At 46.3% G+C, this 21,682-nt stretch overlaps 50 non-coding genes across 50 annotated transcripts; all 50 read left to right on the top strand.

Annotated features, from left to right (window-relative positions):
- The first annotated feature begins 727 nt into the window (after positions 1-727).
- On the top strand, positions 728-801 carry TRNAT-AGU (transfer RNA threonine (anticodon AGU)). The gene has a single exon. It is a non-coding gene; the product is annotated as a tRNA-Thr (tRNA).
- Positions 802-1,069: 268 nt separating this feature from the next.
- On the top strand, positions 1,070-1,143 carry TRNAT-AGU (transfer RNA threonine (anticodon AGU)). Its single transcript has one exon. It is a non-coding gene; the product is annotated as a tRNA-Thr (tRNA).
- A 432-nt stretch (positions 1,144-1,575) lies between these two features.
- On the top strand, positions 1,576-1,649 carry TRNAT-AGU (transfer RNA threonine (anticodon AGU)). Its single transcript has one exon. It is a non-coding gene; the product is annotated as a tRNA-Thr (tRNA).
- Positions 1,650-1,745: 96 nt separating this feature from the next.
- On the top strand, positions 1,746-1,819 carry TRNAT-AGU (transfer RNA threonine (anticodon AGU)). The gene has a single exon. It is a non-coding gene; the product is annotated as a tRNA-Thr (tRNA).
- A 94-nt stretch (positions 1,820-1,913) lies between these two features.
- On the top strand, positions 1,914-1,987 carry TRNAT-AGU (transfer RNA threonine (anticodon AGU)). The gene has a single exon. It is a non-coding gene; the product is annotated as a tRNA-Thr (tRNA).
- A 95-nt stretch (positions 1,988-2,082) lies between these two features.
- On the top strand, positions 2,083-2,156 carry TRNAT-AGU (transfer RNA threonine (anticodon AGU)). Its single transcript has one exon. It is a non-coding gene; the product is annotated as a tRNA-Thr (tRNA).
- Positions 2,157-2,420: 264 nt separating this feature from the next.
- TRNAT-AGU (transfer RNA threonine (anticodon AGU)) lies at positions 2,421-2,494 on the top strand. The gene has a single exon. It is a non-coding gene; the product is annotated as a tRNA-Thr (tRNA).
- Positions 2,495-2,757: 263 nt separating this feature from the next.
- On the top strand, positions 2,758-2,831 carry TRNAT-AGU (transfer RNA threonine (anticodon AGU)). The gene has a single exon. It is a non-coding gene; the product is annotated as a tRNA-Thr (tRNA).
- Positions 2,832-3,099: 268 nt separating this feature from the next.
- Positions 3,100-3,173, top strand: TRNAT-AGU (transfer RNA threonine (anticodon AGU)). Its single transcript has one exon. It is a non-coding gene; the product is annotated as a tRNA-Thr (tRNA).
- A 96-nt stretch (positions 3,174-3,269) lies between these two features.
- On the top strand, positions 3,270-3,343 carry TRNAT-AGU (transfer RNA threonine (anticodon AGU)). The gene has a single exon. It is a non-coding gene; the product is annotated as a tRNA-Thr (tRNA).
- A 93-nt stretch (positions 3,344-3,436) lies between these two features.
- Positions 3,437-3,510, top strand: TRNAT-AGU (transfer RNA threonine (anticodon AGU)). Its single transcript has one exon. It is a non-coding gene; the product is annotated as a tRNA-Thr (tRNA).
- A 941-nt stretch (positions 3,511-4,451) lies between these two features.
- Positions 4,452-4,525, top strand: TRNAT-AGU (transfer RNA threonine (anticodon AGU)). The gene has a single exon. It is a non-coding gene; the product is annotated as a tRNA-Thr (tRNA).
- A 96-nt stretch (positions 4,526-4,621) lies between these two features.
- On the top strand, positions 4,622-4,695 carry TRNAT-AGU (transfer RNA threonine (anticodon AGU)). The gene has a single exon. It is a non-coding gene; the product is annotated as a tRNA-Thr (tRNA).
- Positions 4,696-4,789: 94 nt separating this feature from the next.
- TRNAT-AGU (transfer RNA threonine (anticodon AGU)) lies at positions 4,790-4,863 on the top strand. Its single transcript has one exon. It is a non-coding gene; the product is annotated as a tRNA-Thr (tRNA).
- Positions 4,864-4,958: 95 nt separating this feature from the next.
- On the top strand, positions 4,959-5,032 carry TRNAT-AGU (transfer RNA threonine (anticodon AGU)). The gene has a single exon. It is a non-coding gene; the product is annotated as a tRNA-Thr (tRNA).
- Positions 5,033-5,128: 96 nt separating this feature from the next.
- TRNAT-AGU (transfer RNA threonine (anticodon AGU)) lies at positions 5,129-5,202 on the top strand. The gene has a single exon. It is a non-coding gene; the product is annotated as a tRNA-Thr (tRNA).
- A 264-nt stretch (positions 5,203-5,466) lies between these two features.
- Positions 5,467-5,540, top strand: TRNAT-AGU (transfer RNA threonine (anticodon AGU)). The gene has a single exon. It is a non-coding gene; the product is annotated as a tRNA-Thr (tRNA).
- A 263-nt stretch (positions 5,541-5,803) lies between these two features.
- Positions 5,804-5,877, top strand: TRNAT-AGU (transfer RNA threonine (anticodon AGU)). Its single transcript has one exon. It is a non-coding gene; the product is annotated as a tRNA-Thr (tRNA).
- A 269-nt stretch (positions 5,878-6,146) lies between these two features.
- Positions 6,147-6,220, top strand: TRNAT-AGU (transfer RNA threonine (anticodon AGU)). Its single transcript has one exon. It is a non-coding gene; the product is annotated as a tRNA-Thr (tRNA).
- Positions 6,221-6,316: 96 nt separating this feature from the next.
- TRNAT-AGU (transfer RNA threonine (anticodon AGU)) lies at positions 6,317-6,390 on the top strand. The gene has a single exon. It is a non-coding gene; the product is annotated as a tRNA-Thr (tRNA).
- Positions 6,391-6,483: 93 nt separating this feature from the next.
- On the top strand, positions 6,484-6,557 carry TRNAT-AGU (transfer RNA threonine (anticodon AGU)). Its single transcript has one exon. It is a non-coding gene; the product is annotated as a tRNA-Thr (tRNA).
- A 941-nt stretch (positions 6,558-7,498) lies between these two features.
- Positions 7,499-7,572, top strand: TRNAT-AGU (transfer RNA threonine (anticodon AGU)). The gene has a single exon. It is a non-coding gene; the product is annotated as a tRNA-Thr (tRNA).
- A 96-nt stretch (positions 7,573-7,668) lies between these two features.
- Positions 7,669-7,742, top strand: TRNAT-AGU (transfer RNA threonine (anticodon AGU)). The gene has a single exon. It is a non-coding gene; the product is annotated as a tRNA-Thr (tRNA).
- A 94-nt stretch (positions 7,743-7,836) lies between these two features.
- On the top strand, positions 7,837-7,910 carry TRNAT-AGU (transfer RNA threonine (anticodon AGU)). Its single transcript has one exon. It is a non-coding gene; the product is annotated as a tRNA-Thr (tRNA).
- A 434-nt stretch (positions 7,911-8,344) lies between these two features.
- Positions 8,345-8,418, top strand: TRNAT-AGU (transfer RNA threonine (anticodon AGU)). Its single transcript has one exon. It is a non-coding gene; the product is annotated as a tRNA-Thr (tRNA).
- Positions 8,419-10,552: 2,134 nt separating this feature from the next.
- On the top strand, positions 10,553-10,626 carry TRNAT-AGU (transfer RNA threonine (anticodon AGU)). The gene has a single exon. It is a non-coding gene; the product is annotated as a tRNA-Thr (tRNA).
- A 264-nt stretch (positions 10,627-10,890) lies between these two features.
- On the top strand, positions 10,891-10,964 carry TRNAT-AGU (transfer RNA threonine (anticodon AGU)). Its single transcript has one exon. It is a non-coding gene; the product is annotated as a tRNA-Thr (tRNA).
- Positions 10,965-11,734: 770 nt separating this feature from the next.
- Positions 11,735-11,808, top strand: TRNAT-AGU (transfer RNA threonine (anticodon AGU)). The gene has a single exon. It is a non-coding gene; the product is annotated as a tRNA-Thr (tRNA).
- Positions 11,809-12,239: 431 nt separating this feature from the next.
- On the top strand, positions 12,240-12,313 carry TRNAT-AGU (transfer RNA threonine (anticodon AGU)). The gene has a single exon. It is a non-coding gene; the product is annotated as a tRNA-Thr (tRNA).
- A 263-nt stretch (positions 12,314-12,576) lies between these two features.
- TRNAT-AGU (transfer RNA threonine (anticodon AGU)) lies at positions 12,577-12,650 on the top strand. Its single transcript has one exon. It is a non-coding gene; the product is annotated as a tRNA-Thr (tRNA).
- Positions 12,651-12,919: 269 nt separating this feature from the next.
- On the top strand, positions 12,920-12,993 carry TRNAT-AGU (transfer RNA threonine (anticodon AGU)). Its single transcript has one exon. It is a non-coding gene; the product is annotated as a tRNA-Thr (tRNA).
- Positions 12,994-13,089: 96 nt separating this feature from the next.
- Positions 13,090-13,163, top strand: TRNAT-AGU (transfer RNA threonine (anticodon AGU)). Its single transcript has one exon. It is a non-coding gene; the product is annotated as a tRNA-Thr (tRNA).
- A 93-nt stretch (positions 13,164-13,256) lies between these two features.
- On the top strand, positions 13,257-13,330 carry TRNAT-AGU (transfer RNA threonine (anticodon AGU)). Its single transcript has one exon. It is a non-coding gene; the product is annotated as a tRNA-Thr (tRNA).
- Positions 13,331-14,271: 941 nt separating this feature from the next.
- Positions 14,272-14,345, top strand: TRNAT-AGU (transfer RNA threonine (anticodon AGU)). Its single transcript has one exon. It is a non-coding gene; the product is annotated as a tRNA-Thr (tRNA).
- A 96-nt stretch (positions 14,346-14,441) lies between these two features.
- TRNAT-AGU (transfer RNA threonine (anticodon AGU)) lies at positions 14,442-14,515 on the top strand. The gene has a single exon. It is a non-coding gene; the product is annotated as a tRNA-Thr (tRNA).
- A 94-nt stretch (positions 14,516-14,609) lies between these two features.
- Positions 14,610-14,683, top strand: TRNAT-AGU (transfer RNA threonine (anticodon AGU)). The gene has a single exon. It is a non-coding gene; the product is annotated as a tRNA-Thr (tRNA).
- Positions 14,684-15,117: 434 nt separating this feature from the next.
- Positions 15,118-15,191, top strand: TRNAT-AGU (transfer RNA threonine (anticodon AGU)). The gene has a single exon. It is a non-coding gene; the product is annotated as a tRNA-Thr (tRNA).
- Positions 15,192-17,326: 2,135 nt separating this feature from the next.
- Positions 17,327-17,400, top strand: TRNAT-AGU (transfer RNA threonine (anticodon AGU)). Its single transcript has one exon. It is a non-coding gene; the product is annotated as a tRNA-Thr (tRNA).
- Positions 17,401-17,664: 264 nt separating this feature from the next.
- Positions 17,665-17,738, top strand: TRNAT-AGU (transfer RNA threonine (anticodon AGU)). Its single transcript has one exon. It is a non-coding gene; the product is annotated as a tRNA-Thr (tRNA).
- Positions 17,739-18,508: 770 nt separating this feature from the next.
- Positions 18,509-18,582, top strand: TRNAT-AGU (transfer RNA threonine (anticodon AGU)). The gene has a single exon. It is a non-coding gene; the product is annotated as a tRNA-Thr (tRNA).
- Positions 18,583-19,013: 431 nt separating this feature from the next.
- Positions 19,014-19,087, top strand: TRNAT-AGU (transfer RNA threonine (anticodon AGU)). Its single transcript has one exon. It is a non-coding gene; the product is annotated as a tRNA-Thr (tRNA).
- A 95-nt stretch (positions 19,088-19,182) lies between these two features.
- Positions 19,183-19,256, top strand: TRNAT-AGU (transfer RNA threonine (anticodon AGU)). The gene has a single exon. It is a non-coding gene; the product is annotated as a tRNA-Thr (tRNA).
- Positions 19,257-19,519: 263 nt separating this feature from the next.
- On the top strand, positions 19,520-19,593 carry TRNAT-AGU (transfer RNA threonine (anticodon AGU)). Its single transcript has one exon. It is a non-coding gene; the product is annotated as a tRNA-Thr (tRNA).
- Positions 19,594-19,688: 95 nt separating this feature from the next.
- Positions 19,689-19,762, top strand: TRNAT-AGU (transfer RNA threonine (anticodon AGU)). Its single transcript has one exon. It is a non-coding gene; the product is annotated as a tRNA-Thr (tRNA).
- A 96-nt stretch (positions 19,763-19,858) lies between these two features.
- TRNAT-AGU (transfer RNA threonine (anticodon AGU)) lies at positions 19,859-19,932 on the top strand. Its single transcript has one exon. It is a non-coding gene; the product is annotated as a tRNA-Thr (tRNA).
- A 264-nt stretch (positions 19,933-20,196) lies between these two features.
- Positions 20,197-20,270, top strand: TRNAT-AGU (transfer RNA threonine (anticodon AGU)). The gene has a single exon. It is a non-coding gene; the product is annotated as a tRNA-Thr (tRNA).
- A 263-nt stretch (positions 20,271-20,533) lies between these two features.
- On the top strand, positions 20,534-20,607 carry TRNAT-AGU (transfer RNA threonine (anticodon AGU)). The gene has a single exon. It is a non-coding gene; the product is annotated as a tRNA-Thr (tRNA).
- A 269-nt stretch (positions 20,608-20,876) lies between these two features.
- On the top strand, positions 20,877-20,950 carry TRNAT-AGU (transfer RNA threonine (anticodon AGU)). Its single transcript has one exon. It is a non-coding gene; the product is annotated as a tRNA-Thr (tRNA).
- Positions 20,951-21,046: 96 nt separating this feature from the next.
- TRNAT-AGU (transfer RNA threonine (anticodon AGU)) lies at positions 21,047-21,120 on the top strand. Its single transcript has one exon. It is a non-coding gene; the product is annotated as a tRNA-Thr (tRNA).
- Positions 21,121-21,213: 93 nt separating this feature from the next.
- On the top strand, positions 21,214-21,287 carry TRNAT-AGU (transfer RNA threonine (anticodon AGU)). The gene has a single exon. It is a non-coding gene; the product is annotated as a tRNA-Thr (tRNA).
- The last annotated feature ends 395 nt before the right edge of the window (positions 21,288-21,682 follow it).

The following is a 21,682-nucleotide window of genomic DNA, read 5'->3' as shown; positions in this document are numbered from 1 at the left end:
GTTTAGTTAGAAATACTTCTGATGGTGTTACTGCCTGAACAAGACGCTGCGTAGGCGCCGTGGCTTAGTTGGTTAAAGCGCCTGTCTAGTAAACAGGAGATCATGAGTTCGAATCTCACCGGTGCATCGAGAGTCAAGACAAACGTCTCTCTAGTTTTTTGTTTTCGAAGTTTAGTTCGAAATACTTCTGATGGTGTCACTGCCTGAACAAGACGCTGCGCAGGCGCCGTGGCTTAGTTAGTCAAAGCGCCTGTCTAGTAAAAAGGAGATCATGAGTTCGAATCTCACCGGTGCCTCGGGAGTCAAGACTAACGTCTCTCTAGTTTTTTGTTTTCGAACATTCATGACTTCTTTGCGCAAACACGTACATGGACACAAGGAAAAGAGGCAAACAACACGGGCGCCCGTGTTGTTTGCCTCTTTTTCTTGTGTCCGTGTACGTGTTTCCGCAAAGAAGGCATGATCGAGTACGAACTCGCCAAACTTTCAGTACTTTTGTTTTCGAACTTTAGTTCGAAATACTTCTGATGGTGTCACTGCCTGAACAAGACGCTGCGCCGGCGCCGGCTTAGTTGGTTAAAGCGCCTGTCTAGTAAACCGGAGATCGTGAGTTCGAATCTTACCGGTGCCTCGAGAGTCAAGACAAACGTCTCTCTAGTTTTTTTGTTTTCGAAGTATAGTTCGAAATACTTCAGATGGTGTCACTGCCTGAACAAGACGCTGCGCAGGCGCCGTGGCTTAGTTGGTTAAAGCGCCTGTCTAGTAAACAGGAGATCGTGAGTTCAAGTCTCACCGGTGCCTCGAAAGTCAAGACAAACGTCTCTCTAGCTTTTTGTTTTCGAAGTTTAGTTCGAAATACTTTGATGGTGTCACTGTCTGAACAACAGGATGCGCAGGCGCCGTGGCTTAGTTGGTTAAAGCGCCTGTCTAGTAAATAGAAGATTATGAGTTCGAATCTCACCGGTGCCTCGAGAGTCAAGACTAACGTCTCTCTAGTTTTTTTTTTTGTTTTCGAAGTTTAGTTAGAAATACTTCTGATGGTGTTACTGCCTGAACAAGACGCTGCGTAGGCGCCGTGGCTTAGTTGGTTAAAGCGCCTGTCTAGTAAAAAGGAGATCGTGAGTTCGAATCTCACCGGTGCCTCGGGAGTCAAGACTAACGTCTCTCTAGTTTTTTGTTTTCGAACATTCATGACTTCTTTGCGCAAACACATACACGGACACAAGGAAAAGAGGCAAACAACACGGGCGCCCGTGTTGTTTGCCTCTTTTCCTTGTGTCCGTGTACGTGTTTGCGCAAAGAAGTTATGATCGAGTACGAACTCGCCCAACTTTCAGTACTTTTGTTTTCGAAGTTTAGTTCGAAATACTTCTGATGGTGTCACTGCCTGAACAAGACGCTGCGCAGGCGCCGTGGCTTATTTGGTTCAAGCGCCTGTCTAGTAAACCGGAATTCGTGAGTTCGAATTTCACCGGTGCCTTGAGAGTCAAGACAAACGGCTCTCTAGTTTTTTGTTTTCGAAGTTTACTTCGAAACACTTCTGATGGTGTCACTGCCTGAACAAGACGCTGCGCAGGCGCCGTGGCTTAGTTGGTTAAAGCGCCTGTCTAGTAAACAGGAGATCGTGAGTTCGAATATCACCGGTGCCTCGAGAGTCAAGACAAACGTCTCTCTACTTTTTTTGTTTTCGAAGTTTAGTTCGAAATAGTTCTGATGGTGTCACTGCCTGAACAAGACGCTGCGTAGGCGCCGTGGCTTAGTTGGTTAAAGCGCCTGTCTAGTAAACAGGAGATCATGAGTTCGAATCTCACCGGTGCCTCGAGAGTCAAGACAAACGTCTCTCTAGTTTGTTGTTTTCGAAGTTTAGTTCGAAATACTTCTGATGGTGTCACTGCTGAACAAGACGCTGCGCAGGCGCCGTGGCTTAGTTAGTTAAAGCGCCTGTCTAGTAAACAGGAGATCGTGAGTTCGAATCTCACCGGTGCCTCGGGAGTCAAGACTAACGTCTCTCTAGTTTTTTGTTTTCGAAGTTTAGTTCGAAATACTTCTGATGGTGTCACTGCCTGAACAAGACGCTGCGCAGGTGCCGTGGCTTAGTTAGTTAAAGCGCCTGTCTAGTAAACAGGAGATCGTGAGTTCGAATCTCACCGGTGCCTCGGGAGTCAAGACTAACGTCTCTCTAGTTTTTTGTTTTCGAAGTTTAGTTCGAAATACTTCTGATGGTGTCACTGCCTGAACAAGACGCTGCACATGTGCCTTGGCTTAGTTGGTTAAAGCGCCTTTCTAGTAAACAGGAGATCATGAGTTCGAATCTCACCGGTGCCTCGAGAGTCAAGACAAACATCTCTCTAGCTTTTTGTTTTCGAAGTTTACTTCGAAACACTTCTGATGGTGTCACTGCCTGAACAAGACGCTGCGCAGGCGCCGTGGCTTAGTTAGTTAAAGCGCCTGTCTAGTAAACAGGAGATCGTGAGTTCGAATCTCACCGGTGCCTCGGGAGTCAAGACTAACGTCTCTCTATTTTTTTGTTTTCGAACATTCATGACTTCTTTGCGCAAACACGTACACGGACACAAGGAAAAGAGGCAAACAACACGGGCGCCCGTGTTGTTTGCCTCTTTTCCTTGTGTCCGTGTACGTGTTTGCGCAAAGAAGTCATGATCGAGTACGAACTCGCCCAACTTTCAGTACTTTTGTTTTCGAAGTTTAGTTCGAAATACTTCTGATGGTGTCACTGCCTGAACAAGACGCTGCGCAGGCGCCGTGGCTTAGTTGGTTAAAGCGCCTGTCTAGTAAACAGAAGGTTATGAGTTCGAATCTCACCGGTGCCTCGAGAGTCAAGACTGACGTCTCTCTAGTTTTTTTTGTTTTCGAAGTTTAGTTAGAAATACTTCTGATGGTGTCACTGCCTGAACAAAACGCTGCGCAGGCGCTGTGGCTTAGTTAGTTAAAGCGCCTTTCTAGTAAACAGGAGATCGTGAGTTCGAATCTCACGGTGCCTCGAGAGTCAAGACTAACGTCTCTCTAGTTTTTTTTTGTTTTCGAAGTTTAGTTAGAAATAATTCTTATGGTGTCACTGCCTGAACAAGACGCTGCGCAGGCGCCGTGGCTTAGTTGGTTAAAGCGCCTGTCTAGTAAACAGGAGATCGTGAGTTCGAATATCACCGGTGCCTCGAGAGTCAAGACAAACGTCTCTCTAGTTTTTTTGTTTTCGAAGTATAGTTCGAAATACTTCAGATGGTGTCACTGCCTGAACAAGACGCTGCGCAGGCGCCGTGGCTTAGTTAGTTAAAGCGCTTGTCTAGTAAACAGGAGATCGTGAGTTCGAATCTCACCGGTGCCTCGGGAGTCAAGACTAACGTCTCTAGTTTTTTGTTTTCGAAGTTTAGTTCGAAATACTTCTGATGGTGTCACTGCCTGAACAAGACGCTGCACAGGTGCCGTGGCTTAGTTGGTTAAAGCGCCTGTCTAGTAAACAGGAGATCGTGAGTTCAAATCTCACCGGTGCCTCGAGAGTCAAGACAAACGTCTCTCTAGCTTTTTGTTTTCGAAGTTTAGTTCGAAATACTTTGATGGTGTCACTGTCTGAACAACAGGCTGCGCAGGCGCCGTGGCTTAGTTGGTTAAACTGCCTGTCTAGTAAATAGAAGATTATGAGTTCGAATCTCACCGGTGCCTCGAGAGTCAAGACTAACGTCTCTCTAGTTTTTTTTTGTTTTCGAAGTTTAGTTAGAAATACTTCTGATGGTGTTACTGCCTGAACAAGACGCTGCGTAGGCGCCGTGGCTTAGTTGGTTAAAGCGCCTGTCTAGTAAACAGGAGATCATGAGTTCGAATCTCACCGGTGCATCGAGAGTCAAGACAAACGTCTCTCTAGTTTTTTGTTTTCGAAGTTTAGTTCGAAATACTTCTGATGGTGTCACTGCCTGAACAAGACGCTGCGCAGGCGCCGTGGCTTAGTTAGTCAAAGCGCCTGTCTAGTAAAAAGGAGATCGTGAGTTCGAATCTCACCGGTGCCTCGGGAGTCAAGACTAACGTCTCTCTAGTTTTTTGTTTTCGAACATTCATGACTTCTTTGCGCAAACACGTACATGGACACAAGGAAAAGAGGCAAACAACACGGGCGCCCGTGTTGTTTGCCTCTTTTCCTTGTGTCCGTGTACGTGTTTGCGCAAAGAAGTTATGATCGAGTACGAACTCGCCCAACTTTCAGTACTTTTGTTTTCGAAGTTTAGTTCGAAATACTTCTGATGGTGTCACTGCCTGAACAAGACGCTGCGCACGCGCCGTGGCTTATTTGGTTCAAGCGCCTGTCTAGTAAACCGGAATTCGTGAGTTCGAATTTCACCGGTGCCTTGAGAGTCAAGACAAACGGCTCTCTAGTTTTTTGTTTTCGAAGTTTACTTCGAAACACTTCTGATGGTGTCACTGCCTGAACAAGACGCTGCGCAGGCGCCGTGGCTTAGTTGGTTAAAGCGCCTGTCTAGTAAACAGGAGATCGTGAGTTCGAATATCACCGGTGCCTCGAGAGTCAAGACAAACGTCTCTCTACTTTTTTTGTTTTCGAAGTTTAGTTCGAAATAGTTCTGATGGTGTCACTGCCTGAACAAGACGCTGCGTAGGCGCCGTGGCTTAGTTGGTTAAAGCGCCTGTCTAGTAAACAGGAGATCATGAGTTCGAATCTCACCGGTGCCTCGAGAGTCAAGACAAACATCTCTCTAGTTTGTTGTTTTCGAAGTTTAGTTCGAAATACTTCTGATGGTGTCACTGCTGAACAAGACGCTGCGCAGGCGCCGTGGCTTAGTTAGTTAAAGCGCCTGTCTAGTAAACAGGAGATCGTGAGTTCGAATCTCACCGGTGCCTCGGGAGTCAAGACTAACGTCTCTCTAGTTTTTTGTTTTCGAAGTTTAGTTCGAAATACTTCTGATGGTGTCACTGCCTGAACAAGACGCTGCGCAGGTGCCGTGGCTTAGTTAGTTAAAGCGCCTGTCTAGTAAACAGGAGATCGTGAGTTCGAATCTCACCGGTGCCTCGAGAGTCAAGACAAACGTCTCTCTAGTTTTTTTGTTTTCGAAGTATAGTTCGAAATACCTCAGATGGTGTCACTGCCTGAACAAGACGCTGCGCAGGTGCCGTGGCTTAGTTAGTTAAAGCGCCTGTCTAGTAAACAGGAGATCGTGAGTTCGAATCTCACCGGTGCCTCGGGAGTCAAGACTAACGTCTCTCTAGTTTTTTGTTTTCGAAGTTTAGTTCGAAATACTTCTGATGGTGTCACTGCCTGAACAAGACGCTGCACATGTGCCGTGGCTTAGTTGGTTAAAGCGCCTTTCTAGTAAACAGGAGATCATGAGTTCGAATCTCACCGGTGCCTCGAGAGTCAAGACAAACATCTCTCTAGCTTTTTGTTTTCGAAGTTTACTTCGAAACACTTCTGATGGTGTCACTGCCTGAACAAGACGCTGCGCAGGCGCCGTGGCTTAGTTAGTTAAAGCGCCTGTCTAGTAAACAGGAGATCGTGAGTTCGAATCTCACCGGTGCCTCGGGAGTCAAGACTAACGTCTCTCTATTTTTTTGTTTTCGAACATTCATGACTTCTTTGCGCAAACACGTACACGGACACAAGGAAAAGAGGCAAACAACACGGGCGCCCGTGTTGTTTGCCTCTTTTCCTTGTGTCCGTGTACGTGTTTGCGCAAAGAAGTCATGATCGAGTACGAACTCGCCCAACTTTCAGTACTTTTGTTTTCGAAGTTTAGTTCGAAATACTTCTGATGGTGTCACTGCCTGAACAAGACGCTGCGCAGGCGCCGTGGCTTAGTTGGTTAAAGCGCCTGTCTAGTAAACAGAAGGTTATGAGTTCGAATCTCACCGGTGCCTCGAGAGTCAAGACTGACGTCTCTCTAGTTTTTTTTGTTTTCGAAGTTTAGTTAGAAATACTTCTGATGGTGTCACTGCCTGAACAAAACGCTGCGCAGGCGCTGTGGCTTAGTTAGTTAAAGCGCCTTTCTAGTAAACAGGAGATCGTGAGTTCGAATCTCACCGGTGCCTCGAGAGTCAAGACTAACGTCTCTCTAGTTTTTTTTTGTTTTCGAAGTTTAGTTAGAAATAATTCTTATGGTGTCACTGCCTGAACAAGACGCTGCGCAGGCGCCGTGGCTTAGTTGGTTAAAGCGCCTGTCTAGTAAACAGGAGATCGTGAGTTCGAATATCACCGGTGCCTCGAGAGACAAGACAAACGTCTCTCTAGTTTTTTTGTTTTCTAAGTATAGTTCGAAATACTTCAGATGGTGTCACTGCCTGAACAAGACGCTGCGCAGGCGCCGTGGCTTAGTTAGTTAAAGCGCTTGTCTAGTAAACAGGAGATCGTGAGTTCGAATCTCACCGGTGCCTCGGGAGTCAAGACTAACGTCTCTAGTTTTTTGTTTTCGAAGTTTAGTTCGAAATACTTCTGATGGTGTCACTGCCTGAACAAGACGCTGCACAGGTGCCGTGGCTTAGTTGGTTAAAGCGCCTGTCTAGTAAACAGGAGATCGTGAGTTCAAATCTCACCGGTGCCTCGAGAGTCAAGACAAACGTCTCTCTAGCTTTTTGTTTTCGAAGTTTAGTTCGAAATACTTTGATGGTGTCACTGTCTGAACAACAGGCTGCGCAGGCGCCGTGGCTTAGTTGGTTAAACTGCCTGTCTAGTAAATAGAAGATTATGAGTTCGAATCTCACCGGTGCCTCGAGAGTCAAGACTAACGTCTCTCTAGTTTTTTTTTGTTTTCGAAGTTTAGTTAGAAATACTTCTGATGGTGTTACTGCCTGAACAAGACGCTGCGTAGGCGCCGTGGCTTAGTTGGTTAAAGCGCCTGTCTAGTAAACAGGAGATCATGAGTTCGAATCTCACCGGTGCATCGAGAGTCAAGACAAACGTCTCTCTAGTTTTTTGTTTTCGAAGTTTAGTTCGAAATACTTCTGATGGTGTCACTGCCTGAACAAGACGCTGCGCAGGCGCCGTGGCTTAGTTAGTCAAAGCGCCTGTCTAGTAAAAAGGAGATCGTGAGTTCGAATCTCACCGGTGCCTCGGGAGTCAAGACTAACGTCTCTCTAGTTTTTTGTTTTCGAACATTCATGACTTCTTTGCGCAAACACGTACATGGACACAAGGAAAAGAGGCAAACAACACGGGCGCCCGTGTTGTTTGCCTCTTTTCCTTGTGTCCGTGTACGTGTTTGCGCAAAGAAGTTATGATCGAGTACGAACTCGCCCAACTTTCAGTACTTTTGTTTTCGAAGTTTAGTTCGAAATACTTCTGATGGTGTCACTGCCTGAACAAGACGCTGCGCAGGCGCCGTGGCTTATTTGGTTCAAGCGCCTGTCTAGTAAACCGGAATTCGTGAGTTCGAATTTCACCGGTGCCTTGAGAGTCAAGACAAACGGCTCTCTAGTTTTTTGTTTTCGAAGTTTACTTCGAAACACTTCTGATGGTGTCACTGCCTGAACAAGACGCTGCGCAGGCGCCGTGGCTTAGTTGGTTAAAGCGCCTGTCTAGTAAACAGGAGATCGTGAGTTCGAATATCACCGGTGCCTCGAGAGTCAAGACAAACGTCTCTCTACTTTTTTTGTTTTCGAAGTTTAGTTCGAAATAGTTCTGATGGTGTCACTGCCTGAACAAGACGCTGCGTAGGCGCCGTGGCTTAGTTGGTTAAAGCGCCTGTCTAGTAAACAGGAGATCATGAGTTCGAATCTCACCGGTGCCTCGAGAGTCAAGACAAACGTCTCTCTAGTTTGTTGTTTTCGAAGTTTAGTTCGAAATACTTCTGATGGTGTCACTGCTGAACAAGACGCTGCGCAGGCGCCGTGGCTTAGTTAGTTAAAGCGCCTGTCTAGTAAACAGGAGATCGTGAGTTCGAATCTCACCGGTGCCTCGGGAGTCAAGACTAACGTCTCTCTATTTTTTTTGTTTTCGAACATTCATGACTTCTTTGCGCAAACACGTACACGGACACAAGGAAAAGAGGCAAACAACACGGGCGCCCGTGTTGTTTGCCTCTTTTCCTTGTGTCCGTGTACGTGTTTGCGCAAAGAAGGCATGATCGAGTACGAACTCGCCCAACTTTCAGTACTTTTGTTTTCGAAGTTTAGTTCGAAATACTTCTGATGGTGTCACTGCCTGAACAAGATGCTGCGCAGGCGCCATGGCTTATTTGGTTAAAGCGCCTGTCTAGTAAACCGGAGATCGTGAGTTCGAATCTCACCAGTGCCTCGAGAGTCAAGACAAACGTCTCTCTAGTTTTTTTGTTTTCGAAGTATAGTTCGAAATACCTCAGATGGTGTCACTGCCTGAACAAGACGCTGCGCAGGTGCCGTGGCTTAGTTAGTTAAAGCGCCTGTCTAGTAAACAGGAGATCGTGAGTTCGAATCTCACCGGTGCCTCGGGAGTCAAGACTAACGTCTCTCTAGTTTTTTGTTTTCGAAGTTTAGTTCGAAATACTTCTGATGGTGTCACTGCCTGAACAAGACGCTGCACATGTACCGTGGCTTAGTTGGTTAAAGCGCCTTTCTAGTAAACAGGAGATCATGAGTTCGAATCTCACCGGTGCCTCGAGAGTCAAGACAAACATCTCTCTAGCTTTTTGTTTTCGAAGTTTAGTTCGAAATACTTCTGATGGTGTCACTGCCTGAACAACAGGCTGCGCAGGCGCCGTGGCTTAGTTGGTTAAAGCGCCTGTCTAGTAAACAGAAGGTTATGAGTTCGAATCTCACCGGTGCTTTGAGAGTCAAGACTGACGTCTCTCTAGTTTTTTTGTTTTCGAAGCTTAGTTAGAAATACTTCTGATGGTTTCACTGCCTGAACAAAACGCTGCGCAGGCGCTGTGGCTTAGTTAGTTAAAGCGCCTTTCTAGTAAACAGGAGATCGTGAGTTCGAATCTCACCGGTGCCTCGAGAGTCAAGACTAACGTCTCTCTAGTTTTTTTTTTGTTTTCGAAGTTTAGTTAGAAATACTTCTGATGGTGTCACTGCCTGAACAACAGGCTGCGCAGGCGCCGTGGCTTAGTTGGTTAAAGCGCCTGTCTAGTAAACAGAAAATTGTGAGTTCGAATCTCACCGGTGCCTCGAGAGTCAAGACTAACGTCTCTCTAGTTTTTTTTGTTTTCGAAGTTTAGTTAGAAATACTTCTGATGGTGTCACTGCCTGAACAAAACGCTGCGCAGGCGCTGTGGCTTAGTTAGTTAAAGCGCCTTTCTAGTAAACAGGAGATCGTGAGTTCGAATCTCACCGGTGCCTCGAGAGTCAAGACTACCGTCTCTCTAGTTTTTTGTTTTCGAAGTATAGTTTGAAATACTTCATATGGTGTCTGACTGAACAAGGCGCTGCGCAGGCGCCATGGCTTAGTTAGTTAAAGCGCCTGTCTAGTAAACAGGAGATCGTGAGTTCGAATTTCACCGGTGCCTCGAGAGCCAAGAGGAACGGCTCTCTAGTTTTTTGTTTTCGAAGTTTACTTTGAAACACTTCTGATGGTGTCACTGCCTGAACAAGACGCTGCACATGTACCGTGGCTTAGTTGGTTAAAGCGCCTTTCTAGTAAACAGGAGATCATGAGTTCGAATCTCACCGGTGCCTCGAGAGTCAAGACAAACATCTCTCTAGCTTTTTGTTTTCGAAGTTTAGTTCGAAATACTTCTGATGGTGTCACTGCCTGAACAACAGGCTGCGCAGGCGCCGTGGCTTAGTTGGTTAAAGCGCCTGTCTAGTAAACAGAAGGTTATGAGTTCGAATCTCACCGGTGCTTTGAGAGTCAAGACTGATGTCTCTCTAGTTTTTTTTGTTTTCGAAGCTTAGTTAGAAATACTTCTGATGGTGTCACTGCCTGAACAAAACGCTGCGCAGGCGCTGTGGCTTAGTTAGTTAAAGCGCCTTTCTAGTAAACAGGAGATCGTGAGTTCGAATCTCACCGGTGCCTCGAGAGTCAAGACTAACGTCTCTCTAGTTTTTTTTTTGTTTTCGAAGTTTAGTTAGAAATACTTCTGATGGTGTCACTGCCTGAACAACAGGCTGCGCAGGCGCCGTGGCTTAGTTGGTTAAAGCGCCTGTCTAGTAAACAGAAAATTATGAGTTCGAATCTCACCGGTGCCTCGAGAGTCAAGACTAACGTCTCTCTAGTTTTTTTTGTTTTCGAAGTTTAGTTAGAAATACTTCTGATGGTGTCACTGCCTGAACAAAACGCTGCGCAGGCGCTGTGGCTTAGTTAGTTAAAGCGCCTTTCTAGTAAACAGGAGATCGTGAGTTCGAATCTCACCGGTGCCTCGAGAGTCAAGACTACCGTCTCTCTAGTTTTTTGTTTTCGAAGTATAGTTCGAAATACTTCATATGGTGTCTGACTGAACAAGGCGCTGCGCAGGCGCCATGGCTTAGTTAGTTAAAGCGCCTGTCTAGTAAACAGGAGATCGTGAGTTCGAATTTCACCGGTGCCTCGAGAGTCAAGAGGAACGGCTCTCTAGTTTTTTGTTTTCGAAGTTTACTTTGAAACACTTCTGATGGTGTCACTGCCTGAACAAGACGCTGCGCAGGCGCCGTGGCTTAGTTGGTTAAAGCGCCTGTCTAGTAAACAGGAGATCGTGAGTTCGAATATCACTGGTGCCTCGAGAGTCAAGACAAACGTCTCTCTACTTTTTTGTTTTCGAAGTCTAGTTCGAAATACTTGTGATGGTGTTACTGCCTGAACAAGACGCTGCGTAGGCTCCGTGGCTTAGTTGGTTAAAGCGCCTGTCTAGTAAACAGGAGATCATGAGTTCGAATTTCACCGGTGCCTCGAGAGTCAAGGCAAATGTCTCTCTAGTTTTTTGTTTTTGAAGTTTTGTTCGAAATACTTCTGATGGTGTCACTGCCTGAACAAGACGCTGCGCAGGCGCCGTGGCTTAGTTAGTTAAAGCGCCTGTCTAGTAAACAGGAGATCGTGAGTTCGAATCTCACCGGTGCCTCGGGAGTCAAGACTAACGTCTCTCTAGTTTTTTGTTTTCGAACATTCATGACTTCTTTGCGCAAACACGTACACGGACACAAGGAAAAGAGGCAAACAACACGGGCGCCCGTGTTGTTTGCCTCTTTTCTTTGTGTCCGTGTACGTGTTTGCGCAAAGAAGTCATGATCGAGTACGAACTCGCCAAACTTTCAGTACTTTTGTTTTCGAAGTTTAGTTCGAAATACTTCTGATGGTGTCACTGCCTGAACAAGACGCTGCGCAGGCGCCGTGGCTTATTTGGTTCAAGCGCCTGTCTAGTAAACCGGAGATCGTGAGTTCGAATTTCACCGGTGCCTCGAGAGTCAAGACAAACGGCTCTCTAGTTTTTTGTTTTCGAAGTTTACTTCGAAACACTTCTGACGGTGTCACTGCCTGAACAAGACGCTGCGCAGGCGCCGTGGCTTTGTTGGTTAAAGCGCCTGTCTAGTAAACAGGAGATCGTGAGTTCGAATATCACCGGTGCCTCGAGAGTCAAGACAAACGTCTCTCTACTTGTTTGTTTTCGAAGTTTAGTTCGAAATACTTCTGATGGTGTCACTGCCTGAACAAAACGCTGAGTAGGCGCCGTGGCTTAGTTGGTTAAAGCGCCTGTCTAGTAAACAGGAGATCATGAGTTCGAATCTCACCGGTTCCTCGAGAGTCAAGACAAACGGCTCTCTAGTTTTTTGTTTTCGAAGTTTACTTCGAAACACTTCTGATGGTGTCACTGCCTGAACAAGACGCTGCGCAGGCGCCGTGGCTTAGTTGGTTAAAGCGCCTGTCTAGTAAACAGGAGATCGTGAGTTCGAATTTCACCGGTGCCTCGGGAGTCAAGACTAACGCCTCTCTAGTTTTTTGTTTTCGAAGTTTAGTTCGAAATACTTCTGATGGTGTCACTGCTGAACAAGACGCTGCGCAGGCGCCGTGGCTTAGTTAGTTAATGCGCCTGTCTAGTAAACAGGAGATCGTGAGTTTGAATCTCACCGGTGCCTCGGGAGTCAAGACTAACGTCTCTCTATTTTTTTGTTTTCGAACATTCATGACTTCTTTGCGCAAACACGTACACGGACACAAGGAAAAGAGGCAAACAACACGGGCGCCCGTGTTGTTTGCCTCTTTTCCTTGTGTCCGTGTACGTGTTTGCGCAAAGAAGTCATGATCGAGTACGAACTCGCCCAACTTTCAGTACTTTTGTTTTCGAAGTTTAGTTCGAAATACTTCTGATGGTGTCACTGCCTGAACAAGACGCTGCGAAGGCGCCGTGGCTTAGTTAGTTAAAGCGCCTGTCTAGTAAACAGGAGATCGTGAGTTCGAATCTCACCGGTGCCTCGGGAGTCAAGACTAACGTCTCTCTATTTTTTTGTTTTCGAACATTCATGACTTCTTTGCGCAAACACGTACACGGACACAAGGAAAAGAGGCAAACAACACGGGCGCCCGTGTTGTTTGCCTCTTTTCCTTGTGTCCGTGTACGTGTTTGCGCAAAGAAGTCATGATCGAGTACGAACTCGCCCAACTTTCAGTACTTTTGTTTTCGAAGTTTAGTTCGAAATACTTCTGATGGTGTCACTGCCTGAACAAGACGCTGCGCAGGCGCCGTGGCTTAGTTGGTTAAAGCGCCTGTCTAGTAAACAGAAGGTTATGAGTTCGAATCTCACCGGTGCCTCGAGAGTCAAGACTGACGTCTCTCTAGTTTTTTTTGTTTTCGAAGTTTAGTTAGAAATACTTCTGATGGTGTCACTGCCTGAACAAAACGCTGCGCAGGCGCTGTGGCTTAGTTAGTTAAAGCGCCTTTCTAGTAAACAGGAGATCGTGAGTTCGAATCTCACCGGTGCCTCGAGAGTCAAGACTAACGTCTCTCTAGTTTTTTTTTGTTTTCGAAGTTTAGTTAGAAATAATTCTTATGGTGTCACTGCCTGAACAAGACGCTGCGCAGGCGCCGTGGCTTAGTTGGTTAAAGCGCCTGTCTAGTAAACAGGAGATCGTGAGTTCGAATATCACCGGTGCCTCGAGAGACAAGACAAACGTCTCTCTAGTTTTTTTGTTTTCTAAGTATAGTTCGAAATACTTCAGATGGTGTCACTGCCTGAACAAGACGCTGCGCAGGCGCCGTGGCTTAGTTAGTTAAAGCGCTTGTCTAGTAAACAGGAGATCGTGAGTTCGAATCTCACCGGTGCCTCGGGAGTCAAGACTAACGTCTCTAGTTTTTTGTTTTCGAAGTTTAGTTCGAAATACTTCTGATGGTGTCACTGCCTGAACAAGACGCTGCACAGGTGCCGTGGCTTAGTTGGTTAAAGCGCCTGTCTAGTAAACAGGAGATCGTGAGTTCAAATCTCACCGGTGCCTCGAGAGTCAAGACAAATGTCTCTCTAGCTTTTTGTTTTCGAAGTTTAGTTCGAAATACTTTGATGGTGTCACTGTCTGAACAACAGGCTGCGCAGGCGCCGTGGCTTAGTTGGTTAAACTGCCTGTCTAGTAAATAGAAGATTATGAGTTCGAATCTCACCGGTGCCTCGAGAGTCAAGACTAACGTCTCTCTAGTTTTTTTTTGTTTTCGAAGTTTAGTTAGAAATACTTCTGATGGTGTTACTGCCTGAACAAGACGCTGCGTAGGCGCCGTGGCTTAGTTGGTTAAAGCGCCTGTCTAGTAAACAGGAGATCATGAGTTCGAATCTCACCGGTGCATCGAGAGTCAAGACAAACGTCTCTCTAGTTTTTTGTTTTCGAAGTTTAGTTCGAAATACTTCTGATGGTGTCACTGCCTGAACAAGACGCTGCGCAGGCGCCGTGGCTTAGTTAGTCAAAGCGCCTGTCTAGTAAAAAGGAGATCGTGAGTTCGAATCTCACCGGTGCCTCGGGAGTCAAGACTAACGTCTCTCTAGTTTTTTGTTTTCGAACATTCATGACTTCTTTGCGCAAACACGTACATGGACACAAGGAAAAGAGGCAAACAACACGGGCGCCCGTGTTGTTTGCCTCTTTTCCTTGTGTCCGTGTACGTGTTTGCGCAAAGAAGTTATGATCGAGTACGAACTCGCCCAACTTTCAGTACTTTTGTTTTCGAAGTTTAGTTCGAAATACTTCTGATGGTGTCACTGCCTGAACAAGACGCTGCGCAGGCGCCGTGGCTTATTTGGTTCAAGCGCCTGTCTAGTAAACCGGAATTCGTGAGTTCGAATTTCACCGGTGCCTTGAGAGTCAAGACAAACGGCTCTCTAGTTTTTTGTTTTCGAAGTTTACTTCGAAACACTTCTGATGGTGTCACTGCCTGAACAAGACGCTGCGCAGGCGCCGTGGCTTAGTTGGTTAAAGCGCCTGTCTAGTAAACAGGAGATCGTGAGTTCGAATATCACCGGTGCCTCGAGAGTCAAGACAAACGTCTCTCTACTTTTTTTGTTTTCGAAGTTTAGTTCGAAATAGTTCTGATGGTGTCACTGCCTGAACAAGACGCTGCGTAGGCGCCGTGGCTTAGTTGGTTAAAGCGCCTGTCTAGTAAACAGGAGATCATGAGTTCGAATCTCACCGGTGCCTCGAGAGTCAAGACAAACGTCTCTCTAGTTTGTTGTTTTCGAAGTTTAGTTCGAAATACTTCTGATGGTGTCACTGCTGAACAAGACGCTGCGCAGGCGCCGTGGCTTAGTTAGTTAAAGCGCCTGTCTAGTAAACAGGAGATCGTGAGTTCGAATCTCACCGGTGCCTCGGGAGTCAAGACTAACGTCTCTCTATTTTTTTTGTTTTCGAACATTCATGACTTCTTTGCGCAAACACGTACACGGACACAAGGAAAAGAGGCAAACAACACGGGCGCCCGTGTTGTTTGCCTCTTTTCCTTGTGTCCGTGTACGTGTTTGCGCAAAGAAGGCATGATCGAGTACGAACTCGCCCAACTTTCAGTACTTTTGTTTTCGAAGTTTAGTTCGAAATACTTCTGATGGTGTCACTGCCTGAACAAGATGCTGCGCAGGCGCCATGGCTTATTTGGTTAAAGCGCCTGTCTAGTAAACCGGAGATCGTGAGTTCGAATCTCACCAGTGCCTCGAGAGTCAAGACAAACGTCTCTCTAGTTTTTTTGTTTTCGAAGTATAGTTCGAAATACCTCAGATGGTGTCACTGCCTGAACAAGACGCTGCGCAGGTGCCGTGGCTTAGTTAGTTAAAGCGCCTGTCTAGTAAACAGGAGATCGTGAGTTCGAATCTCACCGGTGCCTCGGGAGTCAAGACTAACGTCTCTCTAGTTTTTTGTTTTCGAAGTTTAGTTCGAAATACTTCTGATGGTGTCACTGCCTGAACAAGACGCTGCACATGTACCGTGGCTTAGTTGGTTAAAGCGCCTTTCTAGTAAACAGGAGATCATGAGTTCGAATCTCACCGGTGCCTCGAGAGTCAAGACAAACATCTCTCTAGCTTTTTGTTTTCGAAGTTTAGTTCGAAATACTTCTGATGGTGTCACTGCCTGAACAACAGGCTGCGCAGGCGCCGTGGCTTAGTTGGTTAAAGCGCCTGTCTAGTAAACAGAAGGTTATGAGTTCGAATCTCACCGGTGCTTTGAGAGTCAAGACTGACGTCTCTCTAGTTTTTTTGTTTTCGAAGCTTAGTTAGAAATACTTCTGATGGTTTCACTGCCTGAACAAAACGCTGCGCAGGCGCTGTGGCTTAGTTAGTTAAAGCGCCTTTCTAGTAAACAGGAGATCGTGAGTTCGAATCTCACCGGTGCCTCGAGAGTCAAGACTAACGTCTCTCTAGTTTTTTTTTTGTTTTCGAAGTTTAGTTAGAAATACTTCTGATGGTGTCACTGCCTGAACAACAGGCTGCGCAGGCGCCGTGGCTTAGTTGGTTAAAGCGCCTGTCTAGTAAACAGAAAATTGTGAGTTCGAATCTCACCGGTGCCTCGAGAGTCAAGACTAACGTCTCTCTAGTTTTTTTTGTTTTCGAAGTTTAGTTAGAAATACTTCTGATGGTGTCACTGCCTGAACAAAACGCTGCGCAGGCGCTGTGGCTTAGTTAGTTAAAGCGCCTTTCTAGTAAACAGGAGATCGTGAGTTCGAATCTCACCGGTGCCTCGAGAGTCAAGACTACCGTCTCTCTAGTTTTTTGTTTTCGAAGTATAGTTTGAAATACTTCATATGGTGTCTGACTGAACAAGGCGCTGCGCAGGCGCCATGGCTTAGTTAGTTAAAGCGCCTGTCTAGTAAACAGGAGATCGTGAGTTCGAATTTCACCGGTGCCTCGAGAGCCAAGAGGAACGGCTCTCTAGTTTTTTGTTTTCGAAGTTTACTTTGAAACACTTCTGATGGTGTCACTGCCTGAACAAGACGCTGCACATGTACCGTGGCTTAGTTGGTTAAAGCGCCTTTCTAGTAAACAGGAGATCATGAGTTCGAATCTCACCGGTGCCTCGAGAGTCAAGACAAACATCTCTCTAGCTTTTTGTTTTCGAAGTTTAGTTCGAAATACTTCTGATGGTGTCACTGCCTGAACAACAGGCTGCGCAGGCGCCGTGGCTTAGTTGGTTAAAGCGCCTGTCTAGTAAACAGAAGGTTATGAGTTCGAATCTCACCGGTGCTTTGAGAGTCAAGACTGACGTCTCTCTAGTTTTTTTTGTTTTCGAAGCTTAGTTAGAAATACTTCTGATGGTGTCACTGCCTGAACAAAACGCTGCGCAGGCGCTGTGGCTTAGTTAGTTAAAGCGCCTTTCTAGTAAACAGGAGATCGTGAGTTCGAATCTCACCGGTGCCTCGAGAGTCAAGACTAACGTCTCTCTAGTTTTTTTTTTTGTTTTCGAAGTTTAGTTAGAAATACTTCTGATGGTGTCACTGCCTGAACAACAGGCTGCGCAGGCGCCGTGGCTTAGTTGGTTAAAGCGCCTGTCTAGTAAACAGAAAATTATGAGTTCGAATCTCACCGGTGCCTCGAGAGTCAAGACTAACGTCTCTCTAGTTTTTTTTGTTTTCGAAGTTTAGTTAGAAATACTTCTGATGGTGTCACTGCCTGAACAAAACGCTGCGCAGGCGCTGTGGCTTAGTTAGTTAAAGCGCCTTTCTAGTAAACAGGAGATCGTGAGTTCGAATCTCACCGGTGCCTCGAGAGTCAAGACTACCGTCTCTCTAGTTTTTTGTTTTCGAAGTATAGTTCGAAATACTTCATATGGTGTCTGACTGAACAAGGCGCTGCGCAGGCGCCATGGCTTAGTTAGTTAAAGCGCCTGTCTAGTAAACAGGAGATCGTGAGTTCGAATTTCACCGGTGCCTCGAGAGTCAAGAGGAACGGCTCTCTAGTTTTTTGTTTTCGAAGTTTACTTTGAAACACTTCTGATGGTGTCACTGCCTGAACAAGACGCTGCGCAGGCGCCGTGGCTTAGTTGGTTAAAGCGCCTGTCTAGTAAACAGGAGATCGTGAGTTCGAATATCACTGGTGCCTCGAGAGTCAAGACAAACGTCTCTCTACTTTTTTGTTTTCGAAGTCTAGTTCGAAATACTTGTGATGGTGTTACTGCCTGAACAAGACGCTGCGTAGGCTCCGTGGCTTAGTTGGTTAAAGCGCCTGTCTAGTAAACAGGAGATCATGAGTTCGAATTTCACCGGTGCCTCGAGAGTCAAGGCAAATGTCTCTCTAGTTTTTTGTTTTTGAAGTTTTGTTCGAAATACTTCTGATGGTGTCACTGCCTGAACAAGACGCTGCGCAGGCGCCGTGGCTTAGTTAGTTAAAGCGCCTGTCTAGTAAACAGGAGATCGTGAGTTCGAATCTCACCGGTGCCTCGGGAGTCAAGACTAACGTCTCTCTAGTTTTTTGTTTTCGAACATTCATGACTTCTTTGCGCAAACACGTACACGGACACAAGGAAAAGAGGCAAACAACACGGGCGCCCGTGTTGTTTGCCTCTTTTCTTTGTGTCCGTGTACGTGTTTGCGCAAAGAAGTCATGATCGAGTACGAACTCGCCAAACTTTCAGTACTTTTGTTTTCGAAGTTTAGTTCGAAATACTTCTGATGGTGTCACTGCCTGAACAAGACGCTGCGCAGGCGCCGTGGCTTATTTGGTTCAAGCGCCTGTCTAGTAAACCGGAGATCGTGAGTTCGAATTTCACCGGTGCCTCGAGAGTCAAGACAAACGGCTCTCTAGTTTTTTGTTTTCGAAGTTTACTTCGAAACACTTCTGACGGTGTCACTGCCTGAACAAGACGCTGCGCAGGCGCCGTGGCTTTGTTGGTTAAAGCGCCTGTCTAGTAAACAGGAGATCGTGAGTTCGAATATCACCGGTGCCTCGAGAGTCAAGACAAACGTCTCTCTACTTGTTTGTTTTCGAAGTTTAGTTCGAAATACTTCTGATGGTGTCACTGCCTGAACAAAACGCTGAGTAGGCGCCGTGGCTTAGTTGGTTAAAGCGCCTGTCTAGTAAACAGGAGATCATGAGTTCGAATCTCACCGGTTCCTCGAGAGTCAAGACAAACGGCTCTCTAGTTTTTTGTTTTCGAAGTTTACTTCGAAACACTTCTGATGGTGTCACTGCCTGAACAAGACGCTGCGCAGGCGCCGTGGCTTAGTTGGTTAAAGCGCCTGTCTAGTAAACAGGAGATCGTGAGTTCGAATTTCACCGGTGCCTCGGGAGTCAAGACTAACGCCTCTCTAGTTTTTTGTTTTCGAAGTTTAGTTCGAAATACTTCTGATGGTGTCACTGCTGAACAAGACGCTGCGCAGGCGCCGTGGCTTAGTTAGTTAATGCGCCTGTCTAGTAAACAGGAGATCGTGAGTTTGAATCTCACCGGTGCCTCGGGAGTCAAGACTAACGTCTCTCTATTTTTTTGTTTTCGAACATTCATGACTTCTTTGCGCAAACACGTACACGGACACAAGGAAAAGAGGCAAACAACACGGGCGCCCGTGTTGTTTGCCTCTTTTCCTTGTGTCCGTGTACGTGTTTGCGCAAAGAAGTCATGATCGAGTACGAACTCGCCCAACTTTCAGTACTTTTGTTTTCGAAGTTTAGTTCGAAATACTTCTGATGGTGTCACTGCCTGAACAAGACGCTGCGAAGGCGCCGTGGCTTAGTTAGTTAAAGCGCCTGTCTAGTAAACAGGAGATCGTGAGTTCGAATCTCACCGGTGCCTCGGGAGTCAAGACTGACGTCTCTCCAGTTTTTTGTTTTCGAAGTTTAGTTCGAAATACTTCTGATGGTGTCACTGCCTGAACAAGATGTTGCACAGGTGCCGTGGCTTAGTTGGTTAAAGCGCCTGTCTAGTAAACAGGAGATCATGAGTTCGAATCTCACCGGTGCCTCGAGAGTCAAGACAAACATCTCTCTAGCTTTTTGTTTTCGAAGTTTAGTTCGAAATACTTCTGATGGTGTCACTGCCTGAACAACAGGCTGCGCAGGCGCCGTGGCTTAGTTGGTTAAAGCGCCTGTCTAGTAAACGGAAGATTATGAGTTCGAATCTCACCGGTGCCTCGAGAGTCAAGACAAACGTCTCTCCACTTTTTTGTTTTCGAAGTTTAGTTCGAAATACTTCTGATGGTGTCACTGCTGAACAAGACGCTGCGCAGGCGCCGTGGCTTAGTTAGTTAAAGCGCCTGTCTAGTAAACAGGAGATCGTGAGTTCGAATCTCACCGGTGCCTCGGGAGTCAAGACTAACGTCTCTCTAGTTTTTTGTTTTCAAAGTTTAGTTCGAAATACTTCTGATGGTGTCACTGCCTGAACAAGACGCTGCGCAGGTGCCGTGGCTTAGTTAGTTAAAGCGCCTGTCTAGTAAACAGGAGATCGTGAGTTCGAATCTCACCGGTGCCTCGAGAGTCAAGACAAACGTCTCTCTAGTTTTTTTGTTTTCGAAGTATAGTTCGAAATACCTCAGATGGTGTCACTGCCTGAACAAGACGCTGCGCAGGTGCCGTGGCTTAGTTAGTTAAAGCGCCTGTCTAGTAAACAGGAGATCGTGAGTTCGAATCTCACCGGTGCCTCGGGAGTCAAGACTAACGTCTCTCTAGTTTTTTGTTTTCGAAGTTTAGTTCGAAATACTTCTGATGGTGTCACTGCCTGAACAAGACGCTGCACATGTGCCGTGGCTTAGTTGGTTAAAGCGCCTTTCTAGTAAACAGGAGATCATGAGTTCGAATCTCACCGGTGCCTCGAGAGTCAAGACAAACATCTCTCTAGCTTTTTGTTTTCGAAGTTTACTTCGAAACACTTCTGATGGTGTCACTGCCTGAACAAGACGCTGCGCAGGCGCCGTGGCTTAGTTAGTTAAAGCGCCTGTCTAGTAAACAGGAGATCGTGAGTTCGAATCTCACCGGTGCCTCGGGAGTCAAGACTAACGTCTCTCTATTTTTTTGTTTTCGAACATTCATGACTTCTTTGCGCAAACACGTACACGGACACAAGGAAAAGAGGCAAACAACACGGGCGCCCGTGTTGTTTGCCTCTTTTCCTTGTGTCCGCGTACGTGTTTGCGCAAAGAAGTCATGATCGAGTACGAACTCGCCCAACTTTCAGTACTTTTGTTTTCGAAGTTTAGTTCGAAATACTTCTGATGGTGTCACTGCCTGAACAAGACGCTGCGCAGGCGCCGTGGCTTAGTTGGTTAAAGCGCCTGTCTAGTAAACAGAAGGTTATGAGTTCGAATCTCACCGGTGCCTCGAGAGTCAAGACTGACGTCTCTCTAGTTTTTTTTGTTTTCGAAGTTTAGTTAGAAATACTTCTGATGGTGTCACTGCCTGAACAAAACGCTGCGCAGGCGCTGTGGCTTAGTTAGTTAAAGCGCCTTTCTAGTAAACAGGAGATCGTGAGTTCGAATCTCACGGTGCCTCGAGAGTCAAGACTAACGTCTCTCTAGTTTTTTTTTTGTTTTCGAAGTTTAGTTAGAAATAATTCTTATGGTGTCACTGCCTGAACAAGACGCTGCGCAGGCGCCGTGGCTTAGTTGGTTAAAGCGCCTGTCTAGTAAACAGGAGATCGTGAGTTCGAATATCACCGGTGCCTCGAGAGTCAAGACAAACGTCTCTCTAGTTTTTTTGTTTTCGAAGTATAGTTCGAAATACTTCAGATGGTGTCACTGCCTGAACAAGACGCTGCGCAGGCGCCGTGGCTTAGTTAGTTAAAGCGCTTGTCTAGTAAACAGGAGATCGTGAGTTCGAATCTCACCGGTGCCTCGGGAGTCAAGACTAACGTCTCTAGTTTTTTGTTTTCGAAGTTTAGTTCGAAATACTTCTGATGGTGTCACTGCCTGAACAAGACGCTGCACAGGTGCCGTGGCTTAGTTGGTTAAAGCGCCTGTCTAGTAAACAGGAGATCGTGAGTTCAAATCTCACCGGTGCCTCGAGAGTCAAGACAAACGTCTCTCTAGCTTTTTGTTTTCGAAGTTTAGTTCGAAATACTTTGATGGTGTCACTGTCTGAACAACAGGCTGCGCAGGCGCCGTGGCTTAGTTGGTTAAACTGCCTGTCTAGTAAATAGAAGATTATGAGTTCGAATCTCACCGGTGCCTCGAGAGTCAAGACTAACGTCTCTCTAGTTTTTTTTTGTTTTCGAAGTTTAGTTAGAAATACTTCTGATGGTGTTACTGCCTGAACAAGACGCTGCGTAGGCGCCGTGGCTTAGTTGGTTAAAGCGCCTGTCTAGTAAACAGGAGATCATGAGTTCGAATCTCACCGGTGCATCGAGAGTCAAGACAAACGTCTCTCTAGTTTTTTGTTTTCGAAGTTTAGTTCGAAA

Source organism: Rhipicephalus microplus, chromosome 5 (assembly GCF_043290135.1).
Source record: "Rhipicephalus microplus isolate Deutch F79 chromosome 5, USDA_Rmic, whole genome shotgun sequence".
Lineage (NCBI taxonomy): Eukaryota > Metazoa > Arthropoda > Arachnida > Ixodida > Ixodidae > Rhipicephalus > Rhipicephalus microplus.
This window is presented reverse-complemented; position numbering and strand designations above follow the sequence as displayed.